At 28.6% G+C, this 8,179-nt stretch overlaps 2 non-coding genes across 2 annotated transcripts; both read right to left on the reverse strand.

The window, feature by feature from the left end:
* Positions 1–7,278: 7,278 nt before the first annotated feature.
* Positions 7,279–7,365, reverse strand: LOC132625361 (small nucleolar RNA Z196/R39/R59 family). The gene has a single exon (XR_009576797.1). It is a non-coding gene; the product is annotated as a small nucleolar RNA Z196/R39/R59 family (small nucleolar RNA).
* Positions 7,366–7,874: 509 nt separating this feature from the next.
* LOC132625379 (small nucleolar RNA U31b) lies at positions 7,875–7,963 on the reverse strand. The gene has a single exon (XR_009576811.1). It is a non-coding gene; the product is annotated as a small nucleolar RNA U31b (small nucleolar RNA).
* Between the last annotated feature and the right edge of the window lie 216 nt (positions 7,964–8,179).

The following is an 8,179-nucleotide window of genomic DNA, read 5'->3' on the forward strand; positions in this document are numbered from 1 at the left end:
ATTGAACTCCCACGAAACGGCATGCTTGCTTAAAGCTCACTCATTATTGATTTTATTTGACGAAATGAAAGCTTATTTTTCTTCCAAAAGTATTTATTTTTTCAATAAGTGCTTATTTTAAAAAATAAAAAAAGTGAGGTGTTTGACCAAACTTTTGGAAGAAAATAAGTATTTTTGGAGAGTAGCAGAAGCAGTTTTTCAGAAGTTAAAAAAATAGTTTTTGCCCAAAAGCACTTTTTTGAAAAGTACTTTTGAGAAAAATACACATAAAAGCACTTCTTAAAAGCTTGGTCAAACATTAATTGCTGCTGAAAAGTACTTTTTAAATTAATTGGCCAAACACAGACTGTTTTTAGCCAAAAGTACTTTTTTGAAAAATACTTTTTAAAATAAACTATTTTAAAAGTTTGGCCAAACAGGCTATTAGACTATCTCGTCCCATTTTATGTGATAGAGTTGAAGATGTATACGTGTACGTACTGTTGTATATCCCATCCTTTCACCAGGACAATGCATCCGTATTACGGATGCAAGTATAGATGTTATGGGCGATTTAAACCCTAAGCACATCCCTCATCGTCTCTTCTTTTAGTCCCGCTTTATGTTCAAGGCATCTCAAGGATAAAATTCACTCTTGTATTCATTGGAATTACAATGGATATGTTGTTGGTGGTGTTGTTATTCTTTTGGATAAAACTAGGACTCTCACTACATTTATTTTATTTATTACTACCTCCGTTTCAATTTGTTTTACTTTTCTTTTTAGTCAGTTCAGAAAAGCAGGGGCGAATTTACCTTGCCTTGAGGGGTGTCACGTGACACCCCTTCGTCAATTGTTTTACTAGATATACATACATAAAAAGTAAATAAAAGGAAAATAGAGCGTAGATATACATAAAGGGACACCCCCTCAGAAACGAAGGTTGCCACTGGCCTGGTGGTTGAGCACTCCACCTTTCGTGTTGGATGTCGTGCGTTCGAACTCGCGCAGTCTTATATTTTCCATCAGGATAATTATTTTATTAAGTGCTTCAAGTTTTATTTTTATTTGTTCATCACTTTAAATTTATTTCATTCTACTCTTTGTTATATTTATAATTCAACCTAAATTTCAATGGAGCGATATTATCATAAGGGTTTTATTAATATGATTTGAGTTGTCTTTTTATAATATGATATCATTATATTGAGTTATTCATTTGCTCATCCCTTTTAATGGTGACACCGCTAATGAAAATCATGCGTACGCCACTGTAGAAAAGAATGTCTATTTCTTTTCTTTTTTTGGCAACTCTTTAATTTCAACTTTTCACGTAATATGTTTAAGACCACAAGATTAAAGGGCATTATGGTACATTCCATATATCTTTAGTTAACAACCATAAGATTCAAAAGTCGTTTTTACTTTTTTAAAATTTGTTTCAAGTAAAAATCAGACAAACAAATTAAAATGGAGAGAGCATCTATTAAGTTTTAAATGCTCCATAGTTTTTTTTTTCCACAAAAGTTCTAAAAGCTCCGGACACAGTTAATTATTATACCTTTTTGTCATTTCTATTGAAGTCTAGGATGACTTATAGCCTGTTTGGCTAAACTTATTTTTTCCCAAAAGTTTTTATTTTCTCAATAAGTGCTTATTTTAGAAACAAATAAGGTGTTTAACCAAGCTTTTGAGAGAAAATAAGTATTTTTGGGGGGGGGGGGGGGGGGGGGGGGGGGGTAGCAGAAACAGTTTTTCATAAACTAAAAAAAAAAAAAGATTTTGCCCAAAAAGCACTTTTGAGAAAAATAAATCGAGAAGCACTTTTTAAAAATTTGGCCAAACACTAATTGCTACTCAAAAGTGATTTTTAAATTAATTGGTTAAATACAAACTGCTTTTAGCCAAAAGTACTTTTTGAAAAGCACATTTCAAAATAAGTTGATTTTAGAAACCTTTTAACTATGATTTTACAAATATTTGAAAGGGGCCAAATATTCCATGAGAAGTTTTCACAAAGAGGTCATTTGATACACGGGGATAAGGTGAGATATCCAAGAGTAAGTTTGAGATTATATTTACATTTTCTTTGGTTAAAGGTAGAAATTTATCCTTAGAATTAATTTTATTCTCTGTATGGTTGAAAGTAATATTATAACTATATATAAGAGGGACTAGTGTTGTCTGGCCGTTGCTAAGCCCGGGCCCAATCCAACGTAAATTTGTAGATATTTTTATAATTTTTTCACTCTTACTTCTTTGTTTTTATAACATAACTTTGACACTTTCTAAAGACTTCTAAAATACTATAATACAAAAAGGTATCTCAAATTAAAGGAGAACATTTATCTTAGTTTATACATTAGATTTTTTAAAAAAAATCAAACAAACGCATGCATGAAAGTTCTTCTAATTTCTAATTTACTGAATTTTTTGAATTTTGTCATATGCAAAACTAAATTCATTTGTTTCTCTGAATTAAACCCATAATGACTAAGTTATTTTTTTGCAAAAAAATACTACAATATTGAACTATGTGAAAAGTATGATGAAATAAATAAAGTTAACTTATAAATAATACAAATAAATTAAAGCCTTAGTATTGTAAGATAGTTTTTGTAGATCTTCTTTCAAATTAAATCCCACAAAAAAATACTGAAAAGTCAATGAAATTAAAATTCTTACTTTAAGTTTAATTTTTTCTTCTTAAAGTTCTTACTTTTAAGTTTACTCTTTTCTTCCAAAAGATCATGTCGAGAAGTAACATTTTTTCCTTTTTTCTTTTTTAATTTAATGAACTTTTTTATGGAATCTACGTTTTAATAGTCTTTTGATGTTGAACTTAACTATTTTGTTCTAAACTATATAAAATATTGATTATCCCACATTTAGCAAAATATTTTTAATATTTAAAAAGTGAAAAATATACATTTTGCAATTGTTAAGTATTGTTACTGTTTGGAGGTCACATTGTATTTTCTTTAGCTATAGGCTTTTTTTTTTTCATTTTCAGAATATATATAAAAATAATGTTTTATAGTTCCTCTTCTTAGATAAACTTTATGTTAAAAGCCGGAATGTAATATTAGATTAATTAACTACCGTGTCCTAAGATAAATTTTTCAATTGAGACAGAGGGACTATAATTTACATTATTGATACCTTTTTAAAGTATTTAATAATGATATAAGTTATTTGCGTTTATTTTTTAATTTAAAACTTAATTATACCTTAAATAAAATCTTTGTGATTACTTATGTTTTCCAACATGTACGAATAAAATTACAGGAGAAAATACTTTAAAAACAAACTTTAAGTTTAATCGGTTGAATAAAATTTAAAAACGCGAATGATAAATGGTAAATAATATCAATAAACAATAAATTATATTATAAGAATTATTTTTATAGAACAATTAATCCCATATTAAAATAAAAATTGTTAACGGGATAATTTTTACGTGTCTATAATAAATTCTAAAGGAAAAATATAATTTAAAATAAGTTTAATAACATTTCTACACAAAAGAATCAAATATGTATGAGTGTGCTTTGTGGGGTCACCATGACCTTTTCCATGACATAATCAATTTAGTGGCATGTAAAAAAAATCCTTAAAGTTCTTAAAATTTACTAAAATGTGTGAAATTTACAAAGTCATAAAAGTTTTAATTAGGGGTAAAAGAGACAAAACAAACTCATGTGAGGACTACAAAAAATAGGGATTCTCCCTTATTTATAGTAGTAAATAATGAAATTTTGTAGTCCTCACATCACTCTTTGACAAATGAGGCCTCTACATGTGGTTGTTGCTTTTTGCTTAAACATTTTCATTTTTGCCCTTACTTACTTTCTTATGACAATTTTCACTTGGGACTTTGATAAGTATTAGTAGTCAAACTTATATTTCCAAATCATAATTACCAATATGTTTTACTCTTAATAAATGATTTCTTAAGGTAAATGCCAAGTAAATAAGAGACAAGTAAAAATGAACTGATGTAGTACCTTACTCTGTCTGTTTTATTTTACTTGACCTTTATTCTAAAAATAGATTTTCATTTTTACTTGTCATTTTAACAAATTAAGAGAGATTTATTATTTTCTTTTAATATCACCCTTATCATTAAGTAACTATATAAAATAATTGTAGTCAAACTTATATTTTCACAGCATAATTAATAAGGATAAATTAGTAAAATAAACCCCTATTAAATAGCTTCTTAAAGGGAGTGTCAAGTCAATAAGAGCAAGTAAAGTGAAACGCAGGGGTACATTATTTGTTACTCCCTCTGATTCAAAATAAGTGTCTACTTTAGTATTTTTATTTCGGTTCAAAATAAGTGTCCACTTACGTAATAAAAAAAGAATTAATTTTATTTTTTCAGATTTGTCACAATTTACTCAAGGCAATAAATAGGCAAGAGTTGTTAATTAAGGGTAGTTTAGTCAAAATACTTTTTTTCCTAGGAGTTAGTGTTTTCGTATATGAATTAGTGTTTTCTTAAGGAAAGGCTAAGTGAACACTTATTTTGAACCGGGAGGAGTATTATACAGTTTAATTTTATAAAATTCATGCAACTTTGAAGCCACAGTTTCATTTCTAATCAAAACATTTATTAGGCCTTACTAATTAGTAACCCATAATCTTCTCTTTGGGTGTATTCGGTATGAAGAAAAAAGAGAAATATGTGTGTTTCTTACTTACTCCCTCCATCCCAATTTATGTGATATTGTTTGATAGGCCACAAAATTTAAGAACTTAAAGAAATTTTTTTAATCTTGTGGTCTAAAATAAGTCAAAGATATTTGTGTGGTTATAGATCATCTCTTTAAACGTAAAAGGTAAAGTTTAAAGTTAAATTGTTATCAAATAAGAAAATGTATCATTCTTTTTTAGACAAACTAAAGAGAAAAGTGTATCACATAAATTGGGATAGATGGAGTATTTGTGTATTCAAAGGTAGGGAGGACACAATGAATGTGGAAGCCCATTTGTGGAACTTGATTTTCCTACTTTACTAAATAAGTCATTTTCCTTATTTTAACAAACTTCTTTTCTGAAACAAATATTTTTCAAAATTTTTGACTAACCAAACATGAATAAAAAATAAAAAAACTGAAGACACCCTTTAATTGTTTTAAATCTCCAAAGTTTTGCTTCTTTAGTGAATATCGAATCTTGTGTCCCTTTGTATTTGCTAATCCTCCTTCCAAACTTCATTCCACATAAATAATTTATTCTTTAAAAATTATTCAATTATACGACTAAGAAACTTTAATAACTATGAAGACTTACTGACAAAACATGGTTAACGTGTCACTACATTAAACTAATTGTGCAATATTAAAATGCAACATAAGTGTATATTTTAATTAAATTTATTTATTTTTGTATCATAAGTTTATGCTCAGGCTCAGCATGGGCCTCATGCAACTAATTTTTATAAGGGGAAAGGACACAAATAGTCACTGGGCCATAAATAATCCCACATGCTGGCCCATCTATTCCCAAACCCAAAAATTATCCCATAAACTATTTCCCTCTGCTAGCCAAAATCTATAGCAAGTCACAAAAGATTTAAAAAGTTGCCACTAAAAGCCCAGGCGCTTTAAAAATAAAATAAAAAAGACTTTTTGTGGCGACTAAAGGGCTGCTACAGAAAAATCAGGTTTTTTAATGGCAATTAAAAAAGTCACCACTAAAGGTTAAACATTCCAAAACATGTATAATATGTGTATATTTAATAAAAAAAATATCCCAAAAAACTTTGAGGCGATTTTTGTATATAATAGGTATCATTTGTGTATAAAAATATGTATCAGTACCTATCTGTAATGTATAGAAACTGTATAAAATATGAATCAATAAGGTATGTATCATTTTTGTATATAATATGTATCATTTGTGTATATAATGTGTATTATAGAATAGAAAGTTGTATCGTTTTTGCATATAATATGTATCATTTTTGTATAGAAGTGTATATATAATTCCAACATGTGGTCTTGTATAGAAAAAATGTATCATACGTATAAAAAATGTATCATAGAAACCGTATCATTGTGGTATATAATATGTATCACTATTGTATATGTAAAAAAATATATCATATCATTATTGTATAATGTGTATAATAAATGTATAATTAACATATAATTTATGTATAATAAATGTATGATTAATTCCAGCATATATATATAAACTGTATCATTCTTATATATAAAGTGTATAATTAATTCCAGCATATGTATATAAACTGCATCATTCTTGTATATAAAGTGTATAATTAATTTCAACATATGTATATAAACAAACTGTATCATTCTTGTATATAAAGTGTATATATAATTCCAACATATGTATATAAAAATGTATCATCTTGTATATACTTACTAAATATACACATATTTTGAGATATTTCTTACTAAATATACACATATTATACATGTTTTGGGATATTTAACCTTTAGTGACGACTTTTTTAATTGTCACTAAAAAGCCTAATTTTTCTGTAGCAGCCCTTTTGTGGCGACTAAAAAGTCTTTTTTTTTTTAAGCGTCTGGGTTGTTGGGCCGGCCAGCCATTTTTTGGCATTAATTTGAGCCGCCCGAACAGCCTATGGTATTAAGCCCAAATATTGATCAAATGTGAGATTAATTTGGCTGACTGGATACACAGTATCGTTTTCCCATTTTATAAATATAAGGGCAATTTGAATGATTGTCCTTCGTTGGGGGTGGCCTCTCAAATTGCTGGTCTTTAAGTTTTGCACAACGCCTAAAATATCTTGAAATTCTAGATTCGAACTCCGGTCAGCCATAAAAATAAAAAAAAAATTGCAAGATAAGAAAAGTTTAACTTATGCAGCATACTTTTTGCAAAATCTTGTCTTGCAAATTTTTTTTTTTTACTGAACAGAAATTCGAACATAGAACTTCGAGATATTTTCAGCTATCTTTTTTAAGCGAAAGGCAAAAATTAAAGACTACCCAAAAGAAAGATAATCCGCGCAAAAAAATGGAAATTTAATACTTATTTGGTAGAACATTATACTACTGCACAGGGTGTCATACAATTGAGTAATCTTAAATACATATGAACAGGGTTAAAGTAACAGAGAGCTTACTAGATTGTGAAGCTAACTGTGTCGCAAGACCTGTTCTAAAAGTTTTTTTTGTGCCCTCAAAACGAGACATCCAGCCACAATGGAGAGTCTGGACATTAGATACCACGGGCAAATCAATCATTTTATTGCAGAGTTTTTTTTTTTTTTTTTTTAACTAAAGAGCAAAAAAAGCAATCTCAGCCGAAAGATGGTGAATTTATTTAATGCTAATCACTGTAAAATCAGCTATATTGGAAAAGTTTCATCACTGATTGCATCACAGAATAAAAATCAATTACAGATAGAAGTTAACTCAACGTTTTTTCTTCTGAAAAGAAAAAGAATCTGAAGGAGGAAAAATTGTGATATGCAATAAGATCAGATGGTAGTGCATGCTTTTGAATTCATCACTGTTTCCTACAGAATAGGTGGACAAGTATCATCACAGAGGATTTTAATAAAAACACAAAGAAAATTGGAACAAGAACTAAAAAATATACCCATCCATAGGAATTTTAACATTAATTGTTGAGAGAATCAGATATAATGAGTGAATCACTACTTTTGCATCCACATATAGGATGCAAGTCAGATGACAATAAAAAAAAACATCATTTTCCCTCTCAGAAAACATAACAAAATATAGAAAAATTGAAAAAGTAAATTAAAAATGGGGATAAAAAGAAAAAGACGGGGCTCTACCGGCGCCCTTCTAAATAAATTTGAGATATTGGGAAAATTAAACGAGAAGTAAAAAGAGAAGGAATTTTAAGATTATTGTTGAGAGAATCAGATATAATGAGTCAATCACCATATTTGACATCCAAAGATGGGATGCAAGTAAGACTGGGGCGACAATAACTATCATCCGTTTCACTCTCAATCAGCCAAAAATAACAAGGAAAACTTTAATCTAATAAGAAAGTGAACAAATAAATGTAAACAGATAGGCTTTCTGCGGAAGGCGCCTCCTTCGTTATATTGCCAAGACGGTCTTTATATAAGGACAGTAGTTAGGGATTCGGTGTGATTTGTGAAGCCCAATAAAAGTCTTCATCAAACCCTTTAATTACACTTTCATTTTTTCTTTT

The sequence above is a fragment of the Lycium barbarum genome, chromosome 12 (genome assembly GCF_019175385.1).
Source record: "Lycium barbarum isolate Lr01 chromosome 12, ASM1917538v2, whole genome shotgun sequence".
NCBI lineage: Eukaryota > Viridiplantae > Streptophyta > Magnoliopsida > Solanales > Solanaceae > Lycium > Lycium barbarum.